Source organism: Calypte anna, chromosome 5A (assembly GCF_003957555.1).
Source record: "Calypte anna isolate BGI_N300 chromosome 5A, bCalAnn1_v1.p, whole genome shotgun sequence".
NCBI classification, from domain to species: Eukaryota; Metazoa; Chordata; class Aves; order Apodiformes; family Trochilidae; genus Calypte; species Calypte anna.
In genome coordinates, this window is record NC_044251.1 from 31,766,942 (window position 1) to 31,794,086 (window position 27,145).

Here is a 27,145-nt window from a genome sequence, read left to right on the forward strand (position 1 = left end):
CACATTCAGGCCTCTTCCCCCTTCTCGCCTTCCTAATCTGTCTCAAAAATAGTTACCAATGATTGATTCCTTTTATTGCTGAGCAGTAATAGCTGTAGAAATGATCAAAGTTTGTTAGTGGTGTTACTTTTCATTGATATTTCTTTCATGCTTGTGGGGATGGTACAGTAAGTTTTACAATTTACTGGCCTTGTTATAACTATCTGGTGCTTTCTTGAGATCTTGTAATAACTTTGGGAAGGGTTGTGGGATGTCAAATTAAACCTCTTCTTTATAGCCATCTGATTTATTAGGCTGTTCAGATCTGGGCCTAGTTCTGCTTGCCAAAGGAAGTATATATTATTTTTCACCATAACTGTAACACACTAATTTTATTATATTATCTATGATTTCATTCTTTATCTGCCCATATGCATAATATGCCAAAGACTTTATATTTTTGCAACACAGTAAATAAGGAAAAGGTTGTTTCTGTTCCATGCTTCAAAATGTCCTGGTAAGGTTTGCTTAAAAAAGCTTGCCTGCATATAAATGAGTTGGCTTGGCAGAATGCTTTTAAATTTGCTGTTATGAATAATTTGAAAATAACTGGGAGAAATAAATGGTAAGTTATTGACTTCTGTTGTCATGGGGCATTGGAGAATGGATAACTTGAGCAAGAAAAAAAATATGTAGCTTTCTGTGAATGTTAACTAAACAATTTAATATTTTCCAATATAGTTTTTCCTAAATAAAAAAGTATGATAAAAAATACTATTTGGAGGTATAGGTCATGCTTGTATTAAATTTTTCCAGTATATTAGTACAAGTTTTAATATCTCAGATGTACCTACAACATAGTTTTGCTGAGTACTGCAGACCTGCATATTTGCAGTCAGAGTTGCTTGTCATGGGAATTGGTGTTAAACATCTAGCACTAAATGATTAAAAAAAAAATTGTTTTATTGTCACGTAGCGTATGTGAATTTTAACACCAAATATAAATCTAGTGCTGTGGGTTGCCTGTTCCTATCTCCTTTTTGTTACCACAGCTGCAATTTAAACATGAAACAAAATATTTATGGTTTTTACCTTCAGCTCCCATAGTCCCACCCCATTTCATTATTTTAAAGAGATGTTTATCAGAGCTGTTTAAATACTCTCGTAGAAAGCATGTTATAGTATGTGCTGTGTGTTTTGGCAAAAGGTATGCATTTATTTTGTTTCTCATACAAACAATTATTTCATCTATACTCTGCTGGGCATAACGATTGACTAATATTTTGTGTGAGTATAAAAAATCATCCATTACAAATATTTTCCTTCAGCATTTAATACAAACCTAAGATAGATTTAAAATGTACATATTAGCTTTATTAATATTATTAATGCCACTATCTGATTTTTTCCTTTCTTGAAGAAAGAAATGATTTTGCTGATTTCATACTTAATGGCCAAAATACATATTCCATACATATTCCAGATCTGATGAGATCAAATATACATGTTCCATGATGTGCATTATGCAAATAAATGATAAATAGCTCACCTTAAAAAAATCTTATCATGACAAGTCAATAATAAATCATTCCATTAGCTTTCTAGCACTACAGCTTTGAGAAGCTATATTTATAAAAATTGCTGTCTTGTTCTTAATGAATTAAATATTTCCTTTTTAAGACAGTAATGTCTACCACATGTAACAACAGAGCATGTTAATTCATGTCTAAGCAGGCATTCAGTTGTCATATTGCAGCACCACTAATTCAGTGCTGAAGGCTTTACTATCTGTTATAGAGTTTTAATGAAAAAACAAATGTGCTGTTAAGAGAAAGCAATACTTACTTGAGAAGGATTCTGCAAGCTCTGTTCTGCTAGTCCACAGACTGAAATGATGAAGCCAGATTTAGAAGTAGCTTATTAGGTGCATTCTGCTTTAACAGTTACATAGTTACAGCTTTTCTCTCTCCCCCCTTTTGTTTTTTTGTTTTTTTGTTTTTTTTTTTAACTGAAAGACAGGATCCTTTTCTTCTAATGAAGCCAGCGGAGAATGATTTGCTGTCCATGTTGCTATGAGAGCATAAATTTGCAGAGCAAAGTCATGCAATTGCAGAACAACTTACCAAGAGTTATTTGCTATCAACTTGCCAACGTTTTTCTGTGTAGTCACAAACTTTAACAGCATCAAGAAGGGTCATGGTATGTCAGAAATGCAGGAACTTCCTAGTTACTCATGTACACTTCAGATTCAAAGGGATGGAATTGGTATTGTTTGTAAATAAAAACAGAAGGCTGAATAGAGCCAGCATTTTCAACTGAAATATCTACTGGCTGCTCTTCAGAGGAGACAGGGCTCTGGTTGCAAAGTACAGTAGCTGCTACTCTCCTTGGCTCTGGTGGTTGTACGTTACTTCTAGAACTCCAGCCCTGAGAAGTGTGGGAACTGCTTCAAAGCTTGCCTACAAATGGGAAAACAAAGTTGTTTTTTTTTCCCTTGATATTCTATGGAAAAAAAAAAAAACCAAACAACAAATCATACCATATTTTTCAGTATACACCAGCCATGGCTGTTATAAAGGTAGGTAATTATGGGTTCAAATCCTCTACATGTATCTATATATTTATTTTAAAAAATATACATTTTGGAGCTGTATTGGTCATCACTGAATGTATTTAGATGCTTTTGTTAAAATTCCACCTGTGTAAAGCTTAACAGAAATATGTGCATAATGATCAAGTATTCAATTGTATCTGTAGTATGGAACTGCAGAAAAGAAGCTGTTATTTAAATTTAGCCTTGCAAATTGAAAAATTCTACTTAAAATTGTTGTTATGTCTTTACTGTTTTGTCCAATGTTTCTGCATAGGGTGAGATCTCTGATTAATTAATAAATTGGAAATTCCTCTGAGTAGTCAGGTTCTGGCTTATACTGATTTGACTTATTGAAAAGACTGAGCCTTTCATCTCTAATGCCTGTGGAGAGGTGAACTGTGGTAAAACTCATGCTCCTTATCATCATCAGCTTGCCAGCCTGAAATGGAAAGCTGGCCAACGGGTAGCCACACCTCCATTCCCTGACCTGGTTTGGAAAAGTGTCAGTGTCAGGAGGAAGGGAAGAATAAATGGTTACATTAAGTGATTGCACTGCTACTGTTGAGCTCCTACGTTCATACCAGAGTGGGCATGCTCAGGAGCTTTCCCTTACAGTTGCTCCTCATCATCTGTCAAGGCTGCATTTATTACTCCTCATAAAAACAGACGTTGCCTCTTAAAAGGCAATGATTAGTGCCTCTAGATTGATTCTGAATTCCAAATTCAGAACCTACTGAAATCCAACACTCATTGCTTTTAACAGCTGCAAGTTTCTAGCTCATGGCTCCTGGTGCATTCAGTAGCAGAATGGTTTCTGTATCCCTCAGGACCTTGTAGTTGCATCCCTGCTTGTGTTCCTGTTTGCTTTAACCACTAGTGGCATGCAAAATATTTGGCTGCTCTTTATTCTGTTTTTTTTGGTTTTGTTTCTTTGTTTGTTTTTGTTTTGTGGGATTTTTATTGTTTGTTTGTTATTGTTTTTGTGGGGTTTTACTGGGGGAGAGGGGTTTGTTTTTTCCAGACCTAGAAGACCACTGTGTAGCTCTGTAACTAGTTTTTCCACAATGAGATCTTCTGACTAGCAAATTCTTCCCCTCAAGCCCCATTATGTCTTAGGAGCAAACCAGTGAGTTCAAGCCAAATGCAAATCAGCAGGCATTATATGCCAGGATGTCCAAGACATGCATGGGGAAAGGACGAAGAACATTGCATTTTTGAGAAAAGGCACCACTTCCCAGTGAACTGACATGAGAGGAGAGGAAATATGACTTCATTTGTAGATTTTGCTTTAGATAGTGACATACTTATGGTTAGGAGATCGGAGAGAAAAATATTGCTCAGTCATTTGTGTATAACCTTTTTTCCTTTGGTTCTTCCCAGTGTAAAAAGGCTGTTCCAGATGTTAGTGGTCAATTCCAAATTGGCCCAACGAAATTCCAGTTCCAGTTTCCAAATGAAAGTAAAGCCAGGAAGAGAAACTCTTAAGTGAACAAATCTGTCATAAACTCTCTGTCTACTTCCTTTTCCATTTGTCCAACTTTTTTGCTTGCTTTTCCTTTTGTATATTATGCAGTGCTGTACCAAGCAAGTCTCCTTTTACTCCTTGGCCCTGCTTGAGCAGAGCTGTCTCCTGAATCCATAATCCTAATGTGAATTCCTTTACAGGACGCATTTCAGAATGAACAGCTGGGACAGCCACTAAGCCTGGGGAAAGATACAGAATTTATGATCACTAGCCTGGCTAAGAAATCAGTAGTATGATTGATTCTAAGTATATCTTGCAGAAGACTGCTATCTAACCACTCATTCTTTCTCATTTTTTTTTCTCCACCTCCCTCTTCTCTCAGAAAAATAATTGCTAAGAATAACCTCAGCAGCAGCAGGAAAAGAAAGTACAGTCAAGGATCAGCTTTGAATGTCATCAGTAATGTGAATGGAATCTTTGGCCTTGCCTTTTATGGGGTTTGAACTGGATATCTTAATGTGAGCTGGGCATTTCAATCTCATTCAGTGTGAGGGGAGCAGCTTTTAGAGGGGTGAGGCAATTAAAGTAATGAGGCAGTTATTTCTAAAAGCTGGTGTTCCAAAAGGTAAAAGCAAAAGTCCAGGGCAAGACTGATACCATTGTTCAGTTTGTCATTGGTTGTATAACTTAATTCATTGGTACCTTCATGAGGAAAGCATGCAAATTTTATTGCACCAAACTGAATAAGGATTAATTCCTCCAGTCCATTCCATATCAAGTTTTTTGAATAACAGATTGCTAGAGAAACACTTTGGGGAAGCTGCAAGTATTATCTTAGTGTCTATGAAGAAAGAGATTGTCTTGAAGTAATTCCAGTTAATGCATGAAAAAGCAGTCACAATGCTTGAAAGAAAAATAAAATCTTTGAAAAATTTAGTGCCTGTTAGCTCCATCTTCTTTCAGTGTCACCTTGTATTGTCATGTTTTAGATCCCTATTGTAATAAATACTCTCCTCACTTCAAATCTAGATATCAAATAACCAAAGGTAGAAACTAGAAAACCACCCTTTGCAAATGAAAACATTACTCTTGAACAAAGACAGTGTCTCTCAAACAAAAACTGTGGAGTGTGATAAATTCATTAGCATTTGGATTATTTACTAATTTGTAAGTGTACACACACATATATAAATGTACATATACATGCACATATTTGCTTCCATGGGACAAAATGAAAACTCCCTATTTTCAATCAACTTCCTCAGACTGTTATTGCTAAGAGCGAGGTTGCAATAAGAGTACTGACAGTATGTCTGAATCATATCTTAAGATCTTGAAAGGAGCCTACTTTGTGGTGTTCAGGCACTTCAGCTCCTTCCCATTATCATATTCAGAGTTTGGAAATGTGTCTTAAAAATTTTTCTTTGCTATGCCATGGGAAAAACGTCATGAAAACAATAAAATGTCCACTTGTGTTTTAATAGTTTTTTTCCATTACTTGCCAACAATTATGGTGAATTTAATGTCTTTGCTTGGTGATGCTTATCATCTTTTCATGGAGTGATGTAAGCAGTGGGTTTGGAGAAGGAAGCTTACTCAGCCCTTGTCTCTGGGAAGTATTTTTTATTGTGAAGTCACAACATAGTGGAAGGGGCTGGATAATGGCCTTGAAAATCCCTCTGTGACAGTCCAATGACAGTCGTGAGAAACCTCATATGCCTCAGTCTTTAACAGGGGAAGAGAAAGAAAAGGAACATTGATGTTCCTTTGGTAACTCACCCCCCACAAAGGGACACTGAGTACATCCAGGGCCAGTGGCTTCCAGGGGAGAGGAGCCACAGGGGCTTCCCCTAAAGCTTCAGGACAGGGCTGGGGCAGCCTCACCAGCCAGGGATTTGTGTTTACCCTGGAGTGCCTGTGTGCATCTCTTTAGGTGGCTTTGGAGAGGGTCAAATGTTCTTGGTGCCTGCAGTGGTTCATTAGGAGCATAAGCTTTAGGAAGGATTACTCTACAGATGACTGATGTTGGTGCAGCAGGACTTCTGGGCAAACATAAATTCATCCCTTAAAAACTGAAGAACTGGCCAAAGTGATTTGCAGAATGTGACCTCAGCCTGGAAACCTCAGCTGCTATGAACCTGCATTCCTAAACAAAAAATAAAAATGCCCAGCTTGTATACTGAAGACCTAAGTAGTGCCTTGTCTGGGGATTATTCTGTCTTTCTAAGTCCTCTGGGATTGTTCAGCAAAAAGATGTGTCTCATCTGGCTGCAGTACTCATCTTTCTGTCAAGTGCAATCAAATATGGGGAGAGAAGAGGGGAGATAACCTTGAGAGAGGGGGTGTGCTGCAAATTCAGGCAATATATAGCAAGATTTCTTTCACGTGTGCGCTGATTTTTTTTTTCTCCCACCATATTTATCATTCTCCACACATTGTTATTTGCACATCAGTCACGCTCAACCTTCAGCAGCCTGGCTATTGCACACCTACGCACAGATTCCCACAGTCTTCATTCATTTCACATTTGTATCAGCATCAAAACACCTCTACTGAAACCGTAGCACATACAGAAAATGGATATTGTTGATGAGTGTGTTTGTGAGGGCATCTCTATTTTGCCAGAGGATGGTCATTCCAGACACTTGCAGGCTAGGTTTTGTGTTCCAGTAAAGCTTGCCTCTCATTGTTTTGTCTAAAAGGAAAAAGGTAGGAATTTGACAGTGTCAAGCTGAGAACATTATTTAAAATAGGGGATATTATACCAGCCTGTTGAAGCAACTGACTGCAGTATAGCTTAGAGCAAAAAATAATTAACCTTGCATAAGAGCTGCTAAGAGCATGACCTGTTAGCAATCTCCCAGCTTTAAATTTCAAGTGTGTTTGGTTAACTCTGGAAATAAAGCTACTAATCTGGAGTGCTTATGAACTATTTTTGTATGCCATATTTTTTTGTCTGTTGCTCTTAGTCCTTATAGATTTTCAACAAGATAATGTTCTTTACACCATCTGTAACCAACATTTTTCCTATGTGTTGCCAATGCTGCTTCTCTGGTTATTTCTCCTAAAATTGCCTCAAGAAGATGTAGGGAAGGCAAAATAGAAATATCAGATTCCAGATGCCAAACTGATTTGCAGAAATATGTATCCATATTAAGCTTTATTAAGCTAGCTTTTTGTTACGTGCATTTGTTGTGCATTGTTATATTTGACTAACTTGAAAATCAGTCTCTTTTTCAGACCCTCAAGGTAGAAAAGGGACATTTATAGCCATATATCATGCTAACTAATGTGAGAAAACTGGCTTTGCAAGTCATAAATATTTATATTTTTTCTGAACACAGAGAATGTAAATATTTCATAGAACTGCCTTTTTACCATTTTTCTAACTAGTCTTTCCCAATCTGGCAAAATTATGAATAGAGATGAAATAATGTCAAGTATTATAATGCATTACAGGTAGGAAAGATTACTTATGATCCAGACATAATACCAACCCATCCTGATATGCAGAAGCTGACCAACAACTGGGTCCATTATATTGGTAAGCAAGCAAAATTGCTTGCTTGAATGACTAAGAAAATATTAATTGGTTTGGGGTGCATCTTTCAACCCAGCACATAATATGGCTGTTGTTTAAAAGCCTTACTTTGAACAACCTGCTTTTCCTTAGAAGGAACTATGAATAACAGATATTTATAGGATCTTTAAGTGCCTAAAATTCCTATGTAAACCTCACCTTGTCCAGAAACCAAGCATACCCATCAGCTCTGAAAATAGAAAATTCTGTTTCACAGCAGGTATCATTCAGATACTGCTAACGGGACATGACATCCTTTTCTACCAGGTAGCTTGACAGCTGCAGAGTTGTAATAATGTGGGATATTTTCTTTGTTGAAATGTAATGCCTCTCTTCTGGGGACTGATGGATGGTTTCTATCAACAGACAGCACTGTATTTACCAGCTAAATGGTCACAGCACAGGATCAGTGTTCTTAAGATAATTCTTACGGGGAAAAGAATTTTTCAACATCTTATACCACCTATCTTATAAACCAGCACATTTTCTTAATCTCTCAGTCACGTAAAATGTGTTCTAGTTTAAACACCCCACAATTAGTTTAAATTTCAGGTCATGGAATTGTGATCCTTTGATTTAATCATATATACATATATATATATATGTAAATATATATAAAAAGGAAGCTGTGCTTAACAGAAATATGTGCTACATGTTGCACCTGCAAAGATACAGAAGTGACAAACCCCTCAGACAAAGATTCAACTTTTATTTTAAATTGTAATTAATTTATTATGCCTGACTCATGAAACTAATGGTTTCCATAGGTGGAAATGATGGTTTGTTCATGTTGCATTTTGCAGTGTGAAGATGTTTCAGGACCCCATGTAAACACTATGGTTTTAACTTCTCAAAAGAAAAAAATCCAGCTTCACATAGACATAATGTTTTCAAAAGTGCTGACCTAACCTAAAGCAAAGCACTCTTGAACATATTTGATTCTGCTCAGGAAATCAGATGCAGTAATTATTAAACTCCAAAATGCAATTTCAGGTGATCCCCTGTAGGTATGTACATACAAGAGATACCTTTAATAAGCTTGGGTAAGTTTCTAGCAATGATGAGGCTTAAAATTTCATCATCCAAAGGGGATGTTCAGATTGAGTTTAAAATTTTAATCTTCCCCAGAATTAAAGGAGCTCCAGAAATTTAGCCTGGACTTGTGACTGAACTGACAGATACCCCTTTTAGAATTGTTTCACAGGAACACTGAAGGATAGCCCTGGTGGTTTATCATAAGTCTGCCTGCCACATAGTATGGTGTTTCAGTCTTCCCCACAGATTTTAGCAAAGCTGTGCTATATGCAATAGTCTCTATTTCATGTCTGAAGTATTATTATGTTACTCTTCTCATCCTTGATGAATGACCATGGAGTAATATTTTTTTTAAAGAGGCTTTCTTCTGCTTAAATATCTTTTATTTCAGTCAGCTAATAAGACCATCTCTTACTTCTGTGCTGTTAAGGGGATTATAATGAGGTAGGCTGCATTAAAAGATACAGAATAGAAATTCACATTTAATCTGGTGAAAGTATTCACATACTGATGATGGATTGTAGCCATAGAGGAGCACCAAAGCAACACCTGTCATTATTGTATTATCTGTATTTTTTGCTGTATGGATGCTTCCTCTTACAATCCTTCTTGCCATTCTCAAGGCTTGTACTTGAGTATTCATATTTATTTATGAAATAAATATTTTTTTATCATATTTACTCTCCAATTTTCAGCTGTCTAAAATAAGCTAAGAGAACAGCCTAATACCACTGTTTCATTTCAAAAAACTATGCTGATGCACCTATTTTGTTATGTCTGGGTCCAGAATAACCCAGTGATCTCTTCATCTGCTCTGGAGTCACGAACAAATTGTGCTTTGAGGCTGTTTTTATTTCCTTTTTACCTAGCTAGTGTCACTTAACTTCAATGCAATGTAATGGTTCAGCTCAGTTTTCCCTGACTTCTATGCAGTGTCCCCCTGGGTAGCTGCTGCTTTTACCTTACCAACTTGTCTATTCCATTATGCTGATTTCCTAGAAATAGCACTAAGATATTTTTTCATTACTTCTGTTCCTCTTTTCCCCACCTTCTCACCTGTATTTTCACACTTGTCTGTTCTGCTCATCGCCTATAACAAATACACTCTAAAATCAGTATACTCTTCTATTCCTTAGTGCATGGATTAGGCACACTAACTTTAGATCCTTAAGCTTGAACATTGTGTCACTACATATAAATATAATCCATGCCTAGGAATAGAGTAGTGCTAGGATTTATAAGTTTGTCATTCCTGATAAGTAAATCCCCCCAAATTTATTCTGAATAATTACTTTTCCAAAGAAAGTTTGCTATAATGTTTACCAAGCTATCTTTTAAGAAACTTTCAGGAATGCTTGCTTGACTTCTTGACTGGGAAAATGTATTACTTTATACATAACATAGTTTAAGAATTAAGGTGCTCTGGAATGTATGCTGTGAGCTATACTGTACTCCTTGGTAGTAACCTTGCAAATCCTTACATAACCAAGGGAATAGCCCATAAATAATAAATATTATTGCATAGAGACAGACTTATGAAGATTAGAGACCGCATTTGATGCTCTGTGTGTATTTACAGCCATAGCATTGGTCATCCATAATTTTCAACACCTCAAAAACATGTCTTCAACTATGTTGATTAGAACTGATTTCTGCTGGAAATCTGCCTTTGTTACAATTTTTTGGCAACAGTGAAGTTCTTTTCAGTTTCTCATATTCACTTAAAAATATTGCTTTGGGGGTTGAAATGGAAAGATTATTTGGTGGGACAGATTCTGCTCTTGAAAGACAAAGGGGAAGTTGAATAAATCACTTTAGAAAGGACCTTGAAAGACCATCAGGTCTGTGGGAAATAAGATCATCTATCACCATGTTCAATCACATCTTGAAAACCTCCAGTAACACCATCCTTAGAGTGATTTCACATAAGTAATCTGAGCAGCAAAGTTTTATAGGTCTTGGGATGGTATTGTCACAAAAGACATAACCTGTTTAAAGCTTGCAAACTGAAAAAATGAAATAATAATAATAATAATAATGAAAAAAATAATGGCACTAGTGAGTACAAGCTAAAATACTTGCTAAGAATGCACTTTGTACAGGCATCCAGGTCATTAAGGAAAATGTTGAACAATATTAGTCATAATACCCATCCTTCAGGTGTAGCACTAGTGACTTAGCTTTTACTAAAGAAAGAGAGAGCCAATGTAGTTGTGCAATATGAGACAGAAGTAGAGGAAGGGGAAGGGCACAATGGAATTTTGCCTATTGTGCTTCTAAGGCTTAGCTTAGGTACCTTGATATTTTCTGTTTTTCCTTCCTACCTTAAAGATCAAAATCCTCCAAGTGATGTATCCATATGGATTTCAAGAAATTGGTGGAGAAGAAGAAACTGCAGAGTTTACATATGCAAGAGCAGTTTCACTTATTGTGGAAACACGTGATTGTTTCAATCTCTTTTAATACTAGTGACCAATATGCCAGGGTGCAGAAGAAAGGTAACATGATTCAGATAAAGAATGAGGTATCTTGAAATGAATTTTTTTATATCCTGATCATGACATCATCAGAGTATGAGATTTGATTTTGGACCACTGTTAGTGAAAAGCTCTAATCAATTAATATACTTAGTTCATGTATTATACTGAAATTGAATGAGAGGAACAGAGATGCTGGCACCAAGTAAAAGTTGAAGGCATTTTCATCATTTGATAAAGTAAATTAATTGTTTTCCAGCACAGGTTTAGGATTTTTAAGAAAGTCACTCAGTCATTGCAAAGGAAGCTGTCTTTCAATCAAGTCCTCTCCCAGCTTTGGCTTGATTTATGTCTTATTGCAAGTTACATCTGAAAATGAAAAATAACATAATGCCATAAAGGTGTTATGGAAAGGTTATTGGAAAACAGAAAATAACATAGCTTCCATTATTGCTGACATGAAACCAAACTGATCCGTGAATAAGAGGATGGAAGCATATCAAAAGATCCCATTTTGGTTTTGCCACCAAAGACATATCTTAAATAGCATCTCTATTTTCTGTCCTGTTGCAGAAAATCTTCACTGATTCTGGGAAAAATTAAGGCTCATTATTGGCTTAATCCAAGCTCACATTTGTGGAGATACTCTTGGCAATGAGATCACCATTTGAAGGGATTTGAAAGAGAGAAAAAGTGATTCCTGTGTGCTTATAAGTTCTTATAAGGCTTAGAAGGAAAATGGAGAAAGAAGAGATAAAAAAGGATGAGATGGAAACAATGGATGCAGCTGTGTAAGTTTGAGGAGGTGGCTAGGGAGATAAGGTGGCCTCTAGAATGGGTAGGCAGCTTCCCCTTGTAACTGAGCGAGCTTGGGAGCATCAGGCAGTCTTTGGTTACCCATTTTAGTCCATTTCCAAATATGTAATTACCTCACAAGTACAAAGGCATGACAGAGAGTGGAATGCTGAGGAACTACAGAGAACCTGTGGGACCCCATGGGACGGAAGATGGAAAAGTTACAGCACACTGAGAGCAGGCAACCAGGAAGATGCTGCGACAAGTTGTTCAATAGGAGAGGAATAAAACCTGAACACATGCATACACTCAGCTACAGTTTATATACCACAGAACTGAACAAATTAGAATACAGGAATATCAGGGCTAAAAATGCTGAACAACCATCTGAAGTGGCCAATTCTGAGACTTCTCTGGTGTTTGTTTTTTTTTTTCTTTTTCCTTTTTTTTTCCTTTTTTTTTTTTTTCTTATTTAAAAAGGGTAGATTGGAATGAAACTTTCTAGACAATTTGAAGAAAATCCACTGTTTTGAACAGCTGGTCATTCCTTTAGCTTTGTACTTGGGCAGTTTGCTATCTGCCAACAATATATTCCCTAAGAAGAGTGCAGGTGCATTATCAGAACAAACTTCACTATATTATTGCTAAAACATCCTTAAGCTTAATTCTCTAAAGGACTCCAGTCAATCAGCAGGTGACTACCAGTGACTCTCAAACATGTTGATTGAATATAATGAATAGTTTAATCAGTCTGGAGACATATACTCAATCACTAATGCATTATTATGCACTCATGCACTTGATTGAATGTTATTATTCAGAGTCCAAGACACTACGTTTTGGCCAAAGTCTACAATTTGGATCTCAAAGAATTTTAGAGATTTTAAATGCGGGATATTTTGATGGTCCATTCATATCAAAATAAGACAAAAGTCTTGCCTGTCAGCTTTTCTGTTTTTTTTCTAATTCTATTTTATCAACAATGCCAAAACCCATGGCTCATCTTGATGGAGTGCCCTGCAGTCTGTTGCTCCAAAGTAATATTTAGTAATAAATATGATTATTAATGTCAGATCGTCAAGCAAGATGCTGTAAAGACAGTTTGAATATCCTATGAATTGCATATTCCTACCATTTTCCTCTGAAATACTCCACAGAATAAATATGCGAAATTAGAGTCCTGTATATGTCTTCTTGTATGACAATGAAATACCAGCAGTACAGTAAAACTAATTTGTTTTGTGGATTTGGAAGGAAAAAAAGGGAGCATGCCATGACTAAAATTGCTGACAATTACACAACTTGTCCTTTACCCAGTATTTATTCAGCACACACTTTTAGTGTGTTTGGGAATATGATTATTCACTGATGAACAAGACTGGCTATATATTGAAAAACAGATGATTGACACCCAACTTCAGACACAGATAATCATTATCTTGTACAAATGCTGATAAGGAATCTGACATGGTGCTAATGTCCACACAGTGACAGCAGGAGATAAGAGGCTGCAGTCTAGTGAAGTTTTGAACTGTAATTCATCAGAATCAGGACAGTAGTTACAAACCGTATGGGATCACAGGATCAGAGAATAGTCATGGTTGTAAAGGACCTCTGAGATCACCAAGTCTAACCAAACACACACACATACACAACAACCAAACTAAGCCAAGACAAAACCCCGACAATCTCAGCCACTAGAGCAGACCCTCAGGTGCCACATCTGCACATTTCTTAAATACCTCCAGGGATGGTGACTCAACCACCTCCCTGGGCAGACTGTTTCAGAGCCTTACCACTCTCAGTGAAGAAATTCTTCCTAATATCTAAACCTCCACTGCTGCAACTTCAGATCATTTCCTCTGTTACTGTAATTCAATAAGAGGCCAACACCCACCTCCCTAAAACCTCCTTTAGGTAGGTATAGAGGGCAATGAGGTCTCTCCTCAGCCTCCTCTCCTCTAATCTAAACATTCCCAGTTCCCTCAGCCGCTCTCCCTATGACTTGTTCTCTAGGCCCCTCACAAGTTTGGTAGCTTTCCTCAGAACACATTCCAGCACTTCAATGTCCCTTTTGAAGGGAGGGACACAGAACTGAACACAGTATCCATGCATTACTTGCCTAGATTGGAGCCTGACCAATTAAAAATGGAACAAGAACAGTTTTGCATACAAATTTTATGCATGCATGGCTATACTCCTTGCCTTTTTACTGGATTACTCCTTCTCAAGATGAATAGCAGAAGTATAGGAAATAACTATGGATGTGGAAGGACAGCACAGTTTTCTGCTCCTTCTGTCTCTAAATTTTATGGCATTTTCTTGCTTACTGGAACAGAACTTATTTGAGAATGGGCTCTTGTTTACTATGGTCTTAATTTTGAATATCAGGGTAACCTAAACTCAAATATTATGTTTGGGTTGTATATAATGAATTAGAACAAGAATCGAACTAATTTTCTCTATATGTAGACAGTGATTGGTTTTGCTTTTTCTTTACAGGATTTTGCCAAAAGCAGCCCAGCGTATTCTCCTCTTGCATCTAGACATTTGCATGCTTTACTTATATAAGATAAATGGATGAGTGAGAATCTGAGCTTTTATGTAATCCCTGTGATCACAAGGTACAAGCACCTTATTGCAGAGAGTGAGAGTGCTCAGATATCAAATTCAGTGTGGAAACTGATATATTTGTGGTTAAGTCTTGTGGGCAACACATTGTTGACACACAGACACAAAAGAAGTTGTGTTCTGTCCTGAGCATAAAAACTGGGTTTGTACACACAAGGGTGGAAGTATTTCTACTTTGCATGGATTGATAGAGAATGACATTTGTAGTTACTCTTTGCTATAGTGTCTACTAGAAGCTGAAAGGCTTAGGAAGGAATTTTTCTATTAGAACCTATCCCAGCACTGGAACAGCACTCTGAGATAAATAATAGTGAAATGCCAGAGATCCAGCCTCTTTCTGTGCTGAGCTTTGTGTCCTACATTCAGTGGCTTATATTTAATATCTTCCATAAAGACATTTATTTAACTTAACTGGGCCTTAGTTGTACTGGACATAGGGAGTGTAGGTTTGAGATGGTCTCCAGTTCCTTGATATGCAATTGTAAAATAAGCGAAGATTATATTGTAGGAGTAAGTTTTGATAGTTCATTCTGCTGATAAAATTTTTAAAATACTGTCTGGAAAGTTTTATGCTGTGATATGTCTGAGGCTGCAGATGGCTTCAAGTTCTAACTGTCATGGGAAAGGCTTTCCATGGAAAAGCAATTGGCTATAGACTACAGGAAAAACAGACTCTTCCAGTCCTTCTTCAGAAATTACAGGGAGAAAGGGGATATAAATAAAAGAGATCAAGATACAGGCCTGAATCACTCCTGTTTTTTTAATTAGGTTTGGCTAGCTATCCTCTTTTAAGAGAAAAGAAAGTATTTCAAATTGAGAAAAAATTGTAATTCGAATAACATTTAAAGGCCAGGGCAACTAATTAACACCTTACTGTGTCTGGGCTGAGCAGTCAGCTTGAAGTAAGTAAAAGATTAGAAGCTATTCAAATGCAAGCATTGATCCTGCAATAGTAAAGAAAGTAGAAGACATTTCCTGACAGAGACTCAAAAGAAATATCTATTGAGATCTGTGTGCTAAGGGACTGTTAGTAGACAGGCAAGACCTAATAGCCCTCAACCATGAGTTAGACATTGCCCAAGATGACAAGCAACCAGCTGGCCTTTGCAGAGGTAAAAATTGTAAAATAGTATTACTTACCCTGTAGAATTAGGTGGTGTCCCCCTAACTATCTACTGAAGCTTTCTTGTCTTCCTTTAATAAGATATTGTGAAGGCAATTGATTCATGTTTGCAACTGATGAAAATTAGCTCATTAAACACTGGGTTTAGCTTTCTTAGGTTGACTTAGAAGCTCCAGAGAAAGTTCTATTGCAGTTGTGAGCGTGGCCCTTGACTTACCAGAATTACAGCTGTCTGTGTTTATCCCAATCAGAAACCAGTATAGCTATCAATTCAAAACTCAGGCTGGGTCAAAAGACCACAAAATGAAATGTAAAATGGTGTTATTTTATTTAATACAAGTGTTTTGTTGAATTGTCATCACATAGGAATGGAAAAGGCAATACAGATTTACAGGAATGCCAGAAGAGGAAGTGCTCTATCAATCATTTCCCTACTAATTGCTCTAACAGGTTTTTGTTTGTTTTTTTTTTAAATTGCTCTAACAGCCTAAAGGAATTTAAGGTGATTTTTCTTCTTGCCTGAGGTATCCAAGCTTCTCTTGGAGAAGTGCCCTAACGACCAAACTAGCAGAGATTCTGCATTCAGTTGCCCTTAATCATTCCTGGGAATGTTCTTGCGCTCTCTTGGTGGGGATGAATACTATTTTTCAGGTGTGTAGATTGACAGTGAAGAGTATCACAGTTTATAGGTGAATCTACAGCTCTATGGTTGCAAAGTGTAGTGCTGTAATTTTCTTAAGAAAACTTAAATTACTTTCTAGCCTAGTGATTTGGACTTTCACCAGGGGAACAAAAGATTTTCGTTTTCATGTCTGATGCCCCAGATAAGCTACATAGGAAGGAGACAGTTGTTTTTACTTCCTCTAGGAATGCTGGCCCTCCTAGTAGAACTGATGTCTTTAATTTAAACTGAATGGGAATATTTCCAGGTTAACTGCTTTACTAGTTGAGTATGCTGTTTTCCATAAACAAATGCATTCAGTGCCTCAGACTGAAAATGGTGCTATTCCTATTGGTATCACCTCCCTCAGGAATCCATGTTTGACATGAAGAGTCTCACTTGTTCAACCTGGCATTGAGGGGAGCTATACCAGTGATGCTGGAAGGAGAAGAATGCCTGCTCTTTAACCCATCCTCAGTAAAGAGGTAAGAGGGCTTACAGATTGAAAGATGGAGGTGAAACATGTGGGCTTTGCTGCAAGAAGCAGATGTCTTGACAGGTAATGGGGATGAGCTATTATAGCCAGGGTTTCTTACATGTGCAGACATTCTAGCTGGCTAAAGAGAAGAGCTGCCAGCCTCCCTCACAGACTGGACACAGAGTCTGAATTTTGCTTTACCTTGTCAGAACTGGGAGGAGCTACCTGGTGCTGTAAACTGTCTGGATCTGTGGAAATTTCTGCAAATCTGAATTTCTATCAAATAAATTATAAGACCTGTATTATTTTCTGGCTGGCAAAGTAAAAAAGGGTAATGGTCTAAATTCTTATGTTTCCAACACAGCATTTCTTCAACTACTAAATTAAAACAGTATCCCTGGTATATGAGTGATGTTCTAATCAGCTCTTTAAAAGGGTTCAGTTGTTCATTGCTCCCCAGTAGAGGTTGTTAAAATCTTGGCATTCTTGTGTTTAATTAACTTAAGTTTCCTTCCTCAATTAAGGCCATGTATTTCAACTCTAGCAGCAAGTGATAGGTTTGCCTTCACAATATCATTAGAGAATAAATTGCACTATGTACTTTCCTCAGTCTTAATAGTCTTGAATCTTTGAGCTGCATCAACTTGACTGTAATTGCAGTGCTTTGGCAGAATTATGAAAAAGAGATGTTTTATATAAGTATTTATTTTGAAGAAACAGTCTGGTTATTTATATGTAATTTAAGGTAGAAAAAATATGGTGGTCCAGTGCACCTTTTAATATGATGTACTGCAGACAAAAAAATCTCTGCTTAAAAATTATAATTCTTTGGCTGGAAATCTTCATGGGCAAAGCTGGTTCACTGGCTCTTCTGAAAGTTAATCAAGCTTTCATCTGTTTCTAATAAGAAGATGAAATTAAAGTTTGGCTAAATGTTAAATGCTACTTATTACAGCAAATTTTCAGAAAGAATACTTTCATAGCATCAAAATTAAATTGAAAAATAGTTCTGTTAAACTTGCCAAGTATTGAACTGTGATTTTAAATTTTGTAGCAGTGCCTTTTATGTCAAAATATGTGTTTTTCAGTGCCTGAAATACTGCAGAAATTTAGCAAAGGTACAAGTCTAAAAGTAATTGAAGTTAGAACAAGCTCAAGAGAGACTTCCAGTTTATTGGCTAATATGTCCAAATATTCCATCATGATTGAACATAGGCTAAGGCTACAGAAATAGTGTGAACTTGATCTGTAATAGTTGTTCAGGACCAGGATAAGCATGGACATTAAAGCATGGAGCAGGGAAACTGTGTGTCTTTCATTTCCCCTGACATTTGTTCCTGCATCTGGTAAAAGAAGAGGAGGAAGAACACCTGATTCAAAAACAGAGAGACCAAAAATACATTGCCTATTTATTTTAACATGTTCCATCTGACATATTAGGACTTGAAAAATAATTAGAATTAGATAGCCATCTAGATATAGCTTTCATTATTTTCAGCCACATTGGCAAGCACTGAAACACACCTGGAAATCCCACCTCCTAGTCTCCAGTTGGATATTCAGGAAATGAGGCATGTAGTGTGGCAGAGGTCCTACAAAGCAACTGCTTTATGGCATAGGTTTCAATGACTGGATCACATATATTTATACCATGGAACATTATTTTGACAGTCCAGGCAATTTCTAATCTTTCTGATGGACTTTATGGTTTTGGTGTTCACATAGGCATCAACAAATATGTCTATTTCTTACATCAGAAACCGTGTGGTTAAGTTGATCTGCCTTGTCATATAGTTGCAGTGTGACTATAAATGATTATGAAAGTGATTGTTCCTGAGCTGTGCTTGAATTAACCTCACCTATTTACTTGGCCACCTTATGATCTCCATGATAGCGTGAATACCACTGAGCTTTCTGGTAAATGTTTAGGAAAGGACTATATCCGCAAGAAGTATCCCGAGAGGTAAATTCCAAGTCTTATGTCAAGCTACCTGTTGGGAAAACCAGCCTCTCCTCTATAGTAATATCCACAGAAGGAGTCAGGTGCTTCCTTTAAATATACAGTTTTCTCCTGGTACAGGCAGGAGTCTCAGGACAAGAGAGCTCAGCTCCCCAGCAAAAAGAAATTCCTTCTTTTTTTTTCTTTCTGCCTGAGTAAAGGTGAGGCATCCCTAGCAACCTCTCATCGGCACAGATGAGAAGATGAAAGATTTTCTCTAATCAAGCCTTGATGCTAGTTCGTCTATATTTGAAACAGGCTTATTCCATTCCTTGAGCTTAAATCAAAACAAAGTGAGGGTCCTGTGAAGCTAAATGGATTATGTTGTCACAACCTCCTGTTCTAGCAGCATAACTCCTTGAACAGTTTCCATTATTTGATCTGAGATAAAGACATCAGCTTATTACTCTTGTGCAGCAGTTTTACATGTCTGGAACTTCAATCTTTAACATTTCCAAAGGGCACTTGAACCACTTCATTTGCAATAACTTTTTATCTAGGCTCTCACAGATAAGATTTTTATTTTTCCCTGAGAACAGTACAACATCATAGTTCCAGAAGCTAATAATCAGTAAAGGCTTTAACCACATTTATCCTTTGGAACATTAGTTGTTTCTTTCTCAGTATCTCAGATTTCGCAATGACACTTTTGGGTCACATTAAAATGATCTTTTTAACCTGCAGCTTTTTTCCAAGCTTTCTCTTATCGTTTTGAAACTCCTATAATTAAAGGAAATCAGTATTTTGTACCCAATATTTTCTCCAGCACTAGCATTAGGTTTGCAAAATCCCAGTGATTGAGTTAAAAAATTAGTGTAGTGAAAAAAAAGTCTGGTTTTATGTCAGTTCTTCTTTCATACACTGCCCCCAGAAACCACCCATGTGAATATTGTAAAACTATACTATGGTCCAAATTATCTGCATTCTTTTTTGTTAGCTGTTGGGCAACTCCAATTGATTAAATTCACTTGTTTGTGTCTGAGCTTTGTGTCTCTATTCTGGGCTCTGCTGATCAATATACCCTATACTGAATGAGTTCAAAATGGTGCAAACTTGCTCAATGTGGTTTTGGCAAAGTGTTAGATTATATTTAAAAAGAGACAGAGAAAGTGAGGGAGAGTGTAGTTTTTATTACAATCTCTACCTTTGCATTTTGGGCTGTGTAATTAATTCTAGCCCATGATTTGGACTGTGCTTTATCAGAGTTTATCAACAAGCAGCCTGGCTTTTTATTATGGTATTGGATTCCAGTTGTCAAGAAAACCAGACATATTCCCTCTTTCCTCCTTTTGTGTGCAGTCAGCAGAGCAGAATGGTTTAGAAATCTTTCCATATTCAGAGTTACATTTTTACCGTATGTGTTTTTTACCTCAGAAACTATTACACATGATATAAGTTAAGAGAGAAACAAGAGATTAAATTCTGGAGCTTGTTCTGTGTGGAGTTTTTTGCCAACTGCCTCAATGTACTAGCTGTAATACTTGTGAATTTCATTTTCTTTTCTACACTAACAACAGGGACAGTGATTCCCACCAGCAAGATTCATCACTTACTTTTGTTTCAAAGCTGGCTGACATAGGAAGAAACCTATATCCTGGTATCACCAGGGAAGCATCCATAACTTTCTTTCCAATTCTTACCAGATCAAGTTTGACATTTTAGAGGTGTTAAGTGTATAAACTGTGTCTTAAGCATCAATCTTTTTTCGTCATGTATAACGGTGACTCTCTTATTACCTGACTAGGGCCTCTATCTGAGCATTTCCCTGTAACCCAGTTCTGCAGTTTTTTTAAAAATCTGCTCTAGTGAATGACAGGGATAATTCCTGATCTCCAGAATTACCTCTGCATTCTTTTGCCCTGTTTGTTATATAGTTCTCTTCAGTAACTATGCTGTTAAAGGTGATTTTAAGTATAGAAAAACACTTTCTGTCCACCCTTAAAAAAATGCTTTATCTCTCAGTAATTTCTGAAGCCTGTAAATATATTATTATACATGCTGTTGATGTCAGAAAAGTGCAATACAAATTAAATGGCATGTTCTCTAGTTGTATGAGGCTTTGCTGAGGAGCTGAAAATGGAACATTGATTTCCACAGTCCAATGCATTAGCTACAAATAAGGGGGTGATGAAAGGTCAAGTTAGAAAGGCACTGGAGTTTATGTTAAGCTTCAGCTGTGCTGTAGGTAGCTGATGGAGAATGTCAGAAGCCGAAAGGCTGTTTTTATTCAAATGTTATTCACTGCATATATGTGACTCAGGCTCCTACTTACTGTTTAAAAAGACACTTCAAATACAAATTAGGATGCTCCTTCTACCCTTCCTTCCTCTCTCCTCAAAATAAGTTTCTAAACCTTTAGAGTTCCTTGAAGTATTCATTGGCAGAATGCTGCCATGAGCTTAAATGTCTCCAAAATTGCACACCTTTCTCACATAGCAGGGGTGAGTGCAAATTGACTAAAACTGCCACCAGTTGGGCTTTATTTTTAAAACTGAGTGTGGTATGTACCAGATTTATGGTACAAATGTTCACACACAAATCTGCCTTGGATTAGTATTGTCTTTAGCCTTTCAGAATCAATATACTGTCCTTACAATATCTTTTGAAGGAAAAAAAGGTCATTATTCCCCAAAATGGACAAATTGTATTTGTCTTGTATTAATATTCATGATGCTTTCCAGAACAAACTTGAAAATTTTTTTTCTTTGTGGTATTTAAAGGAGTATGATTATCTCAGGAATGATTCACAAACATATGAAGTTTTTTTCTTTTGCCAAGCAAAGCTAATACGCCTCTGTCAGAATTTTAATATTTTGCACTCTGTTTTTTATAATAAATGATCTTGCATATTGTACATATGTTACAAAATGACATAGTCACTGAATAGGAAAATTGGCTCCAGTGCCTGGTACAAAATGACATGCAAATGTTTATCTCTGTGGGATAGTTAAGGACTTTCAAGGCAGGCAGTGCTTTAAGGCAAGATGTGAGAGACTGTGGCTTGGTTGCACCAGTGGAGGAATGAAAGGTGTCCCTCCAATGCTCTATTCCCTAAAACTGTATGTGGACATTTTTTTGTTAGACGTGTTGGCCCTCTTTGTGGAAATCTAATCAGCAAAATCATCCTTTGAACAGAATGCCAGAGCAAGTGGCTTGCTGGTGGGAAAGGATCATTTGAGTCTCTCAGAGAGAAAAAGCAAGCCTGTTCCTGCCATTGGGGTAGACCTGTTTTTCACTGCCCCCCAGTGCAGGGAGCAGCACTTCCAAGGAGAACACAATGACTTCGTGTGATGGTACTTGTGCACCACCTTTCCTCAGGTACTGCTTAACAGGGGCAATCTGTCCCCTCACTGCACCTTTCACCACTGATTTGTACTATGGTGGCACCTCTCCAAAAGACCAACTACTATCAGAGGAGCTCTCCTGGCTACCAGGCTTTGGCTGTGGCCACACTGTGTACCACAGGAGCTCCATCAAAGTGGGAAGTGTGGGATGCTGGGGGTCTCAGATCAGGGATCAGTGAAGGCCAGTTGTGCCACCTGCTCTCAGTGCCATGGGAGAGGCGGTGGCTGTGGGCACTAAGGAGCTGTGCACCCTCTGTGGCTCATTTGCAGGCCATAGCTGTAATTTTCATCTCTTCACACAAAGGAGGACATTAATTAGGGGCAGGATAATCCAGCCCCTCATGTCAATATGGATTCTTCTAGTAACACCTTGGGGGCTCTTGACTGGAACATGCAAGGAGGCAAAAATACAGAGATTTTGGGGAAAAAAAAAAAAAAGGGGGGGGGGGGCAGTGCAAGTGCACTGAGAACAGTTTGGCAACATCCTTTCCTTCTTATAGTAATCAGAGTAAATTTTTGCTTGATTGGATCTGTAGCATAATGCTGCGAGCAAGGGACCAGCAGAAACAGATTGGATTCAGGTTCCATTATCCTGTGTATTACACATGAGAGAGCTGCTAAGGATTCATTGGAAGAAGGCCTTTAAAATATCACTGGGAATTTTATCTGAATGAGTGCTGAGGAAAGCTTCAATAGTGGGCCAGGATACAGGAATGTAATTAAATCCCCAGACTGAAAAGGAAGCCTGTGACTGTCAGACACTAAAATAACAGTTGCTTAGAGCCAACTGAGCCTCTATTTATGATATGAAGTTTAATAATCTGTGTGGCAAGCAAAAGGTGAAGTGATTCAGAAATCTCGTTTTCAATTTTTAGAAATGTGTAACAGGCTGGTTTATATAGCAGCAGATGTAAGAGGGGTGGAGGAAGGGGCAGGGCTGTGAAGGAAGCTGCAAGAAGCTTTTTAGATTGTATAAAAAGCATTTGGCTGTGAACCAAAGAAAAGTATTTAAATCCTTTTTCCCCCTGAAGATAATCAGGGACCTATGGACTCAAATCCTATGAAAGAGTTATGGCATGAGGTCAAAAGCAATTATGTGAATGTGATAAATAACCATCATTTGCAGCCCATCTGTAAGGAGATATGGACAACAGCTCTGCAGCTTCCAAGTAGTACTGGCAGGTACTGTGTGATGTGAAAGGATGGAACAGAGGAAGAATGAAGATGAAGTGACAATGGTAACTTAGATAGAAGGTCTTCTTACGTTTGTCCTGATTTAGGACTGTTATCACCATCATGATGGTGATTACCAACAAAGATGTAACACCTTTCAGAGAGACAATCTTGCAATGCTTGGCAATCCTGTTGTATGTTGCAGTTGCTCAGGTTATCACCAACCTAAGTGCATGATCAGTCAGGGTTTCTTTTTCTTTGTGAGCCTTCCTTTAGGCCCTGTCTCTCTCACCCATGGAATCCCATAGAATTTATTGAGGGAACTGCTTTAGGCTTGATCTACTATTGCACCTATTGCAATGCTCATGTTGGGCATCTGAGCAGTGCCCCAAAAAATTTGATCATGTGTTTGGAAACACGTGCTCTAGCTTCAGCATGAGAAATATGTTCCTTGCTAGATAACACACAAAGAAACTTTTATAAACATGGTTTAAATAATTTTTAAATTTTCAGTCCATATTTTCAGTTATAGTCTTCAGTTTTTTGTACTCACGTTCACACATACACCTCTTTTCCATTTTAAATAATCTTTGCAACAAGCAAAACTTCTCATTTTGAATCTTATTCTGAAATAAATTGATAAAATGCTCAAATTGTATTGACTTACTCTGGATAACAGTACTTTGGCATTGTTGTAATTTCTAACACCAGTGGAAGGGGCACAGAAAGTGAGTCTTGCATGAATGCAAGCCAGATTCAGAAGACCTAAACTCAGTCTGCAAGGCTGAAGATGCATCTGAAAATTCTTTTTCCATAGTCGTCCTTGTTATGGCTCCTACTAAATTCTAAATTTAAAGAGACCTTATTTTTATTCTCTGATATGTTGTTTTCTAAGTAAGTTATTTGTGCATGAATTGTTCCACAACAGAATTAGATGAATTCAGGGTTTTGACAACTTTAAGCATTCATGGAAATACACCATTGCATGTCAGTTTTGTCTCTCAAAACTGGGGTGGTCTTTCTTGCTTTTTTCAAAAAGCACCAGGGATCTGATCAGACATTTAGTCATCTCTATCATAGTGTTCAGTGATGGAAACTGGGGTGCAGGCACAGTGTGTATCAAGTTGCTTTAAGTATTCAGTACAAATGGTGCCTCATATCTGGATTTTTTGAAAAGGTGATAGAAAGCCAAAGAGATGACTGGGTATACAGCTTGTAAAAGGTTTTTCTTCGATGCCTTTATGTTCCTTAAACATGATAAAATCTTTATACATCTGTAAAAGCTGACCAGTCACTAATTTCCTACCTGCTCATTCAAGCTTTTTTTTATCACTTTCCCCCTTCTGCCAGATGTTTTGCATGTTGATAGGAGGGGAGGAAAGATGACTTATGAAGGTCATCCAGTTCAGACTATACCCAGGAAGGGTCCTAGCCTCCATTCCAATAAAGCCAGAGCTCCAAAGTGGCACAGGTTCAGATTTCCAGCATTCAAAGCTGTCAACAGATGTAACACTGAGCACCTCCTGGCTTCAAGCTGCAGCTTTCATGGCTACAGTTCTCAAAAGCTTTATGTATTTATTTTTCTTAAAAGTATAGCTATATCCTTAAAAGACAGGGTTTTATTTTGTATGTTTGTTTTTGTTTTTTTTTTTACAAAAAGATCTGAAAAAGTGTTTGCCATCCAAATGGAAATTACCAAAACAGCCAAATAGTTGTTATCTAAATTATACAAAATGAGACAAGAAGCTTCTGTTATGCAGAGAAAGTGAGCCTTTCTTTTCCAGTTGACTGATTGGTTGATTGATTCCCATTTTGAATATCATACTTATGATTTCTTGGGGTTTTTTTCCCACTCTGGTTGTTTTATTGCTGTATTATTCAAAGAAATAAATGTAATACTTTTTTTGTAATGTCATGTATGAGCATGCTGTTCTTGACACTCCTGATTGCTGTATTCTGATGTTGCTCCGAAGCAGCCAATTAAAATAATCTTAAAGAAACTTAAATCATCTTGCAAGAAGCTTGTGGGCTTTTTTTTTCAATAAATGAGAAATGTAAGTGAATTAGTGCTATACATAGTCTCTGGTCCCAAGGGCCATTCAAAGGGGAAGTGACTGCATAAAATCTAAGAAGGTTGTTCAGAATCAGATAATATTCAGATTAAATGTGTTAAATGGAAAGCTCTACCAGGGGTACCACTCTAGCTGTGCCAATAAAAGCTTTAATTGGTCCTGGAAATAAGGGGCATAGAAGGGAGAACACAGATTTTAATTATTTCTTCAGCTTCTGATTTGTTTATTTTCTCATCATAAGTGTATTAAACACACACAAAAATTATGGGGCAGAGGGAAGGTTCCTCCCTTGTCTTTTTCTTTGTCCCAATTTTGCTGAAAGGATTGGGAAGTTTTTTCTTGGTGTTCATTTTTTTTGCTAATGTTCTGTTTATTTTTTTGTTTGTTGATTTGGTTTCTTTTTTATGTAAATAAGTTTCTGTTTGGTGGCTATTCAGACAGAAAGCTTCCTAGGTAACTTCTGTCAATAATGGAGAGAAATATTCTTTGCCAGACTAATTCACAGCAGGAGCTTCATCTACAGGCCTGAAGAGAGTGACTCCAGCATACTTTTCTGTCTCCCTTGACCAGAAGACAGAGATCATCCTCAGTACAGTTAAATATACTTTTCTTAGTATGTACAGACATGGAGTCAGTGCTGAGTGTGGTTTGAATAGTACCCATCAGAATTCAGAGGTACTGATTAGTAGTTGCACTATTAGAGAAACCGCTTTAGAAAATTTCCCTCCTCTTTTATGTATCCCTCTGTTCTCTACCATGGAGCAACTTGCTGTATTATTTTCTGGGGGAAAGCAGATGGGTTGGAGATAGAAATCCCACCTTTTTGGGCAGAAGTTTTTTCATGTTGCCTCCACATCTAGCTCAAATTTGTGCTTTGGTAGCAACAGCAAGACATGACTCTTTGCTGAGCTATTGCCCCCCTGGCCTCCTCTAGAAGTGGCTTTCAGCTCTAAGGATCCAGTGGCCAGTGGAAAAGGCAGGTAAACTGTCTGGGATTTTCTTTCCCCGTTCTCTGTGGATGATGGAAAAATACAGTTACATCTATTTAGTTCAATGCTTGCTTCATTTTTTTCCCTTTGCAACCATGAGAACACGTGTGTGATATTACTTTATTTTTATGGAAGTTAAGATATCCAAGTTTTCAAGAAGACTGAAGCCCTAGGACAAGATAGACACAGATAAATGAAAAAAACTAGGCAGATCCAGTTTTTACCTAGTTCTAGACTAATTGCATAGTCAGATTACAGCTAAGGAATAGACTTGGAGGCCTGATCCTTTAAATTGTGCAGGAAAATTCACTGATACTCACTGTTATATTTAATATAAATCTGGATCATTATTTGCCCCTTCATGATACAAAAATATTGGAGAATATTTGGAGAAAGCATATTTAACAGTAATAAAGAAGAAAGATGTTGGCCTACTTTGTGACCATAATGAGAGTAAGAATACTTGCTAGGGACACTGGGAAGTCACATAAGTTTTTAAAAATCATATTACACAGCAGCTTCAAACACATCCATACTGGCTCCACAAACCAGTAAATTAGTGAAAGATAAGTCTTCTATCCTTTTTCACTTCAAGTTTAGAGATTATAAAGTGATTGTTTTCATGATCAGAGATTGGTTGTTTAAAACAAAAAATAGGAAATTTAAGCTTTGCAAAAGCTGGTGCTTTTTTTTCTGTTTTTTTTTTTTTTTTTTTTTTTTTTTTTTTTTTTTTTTTTCTTTTGTTTTTTGT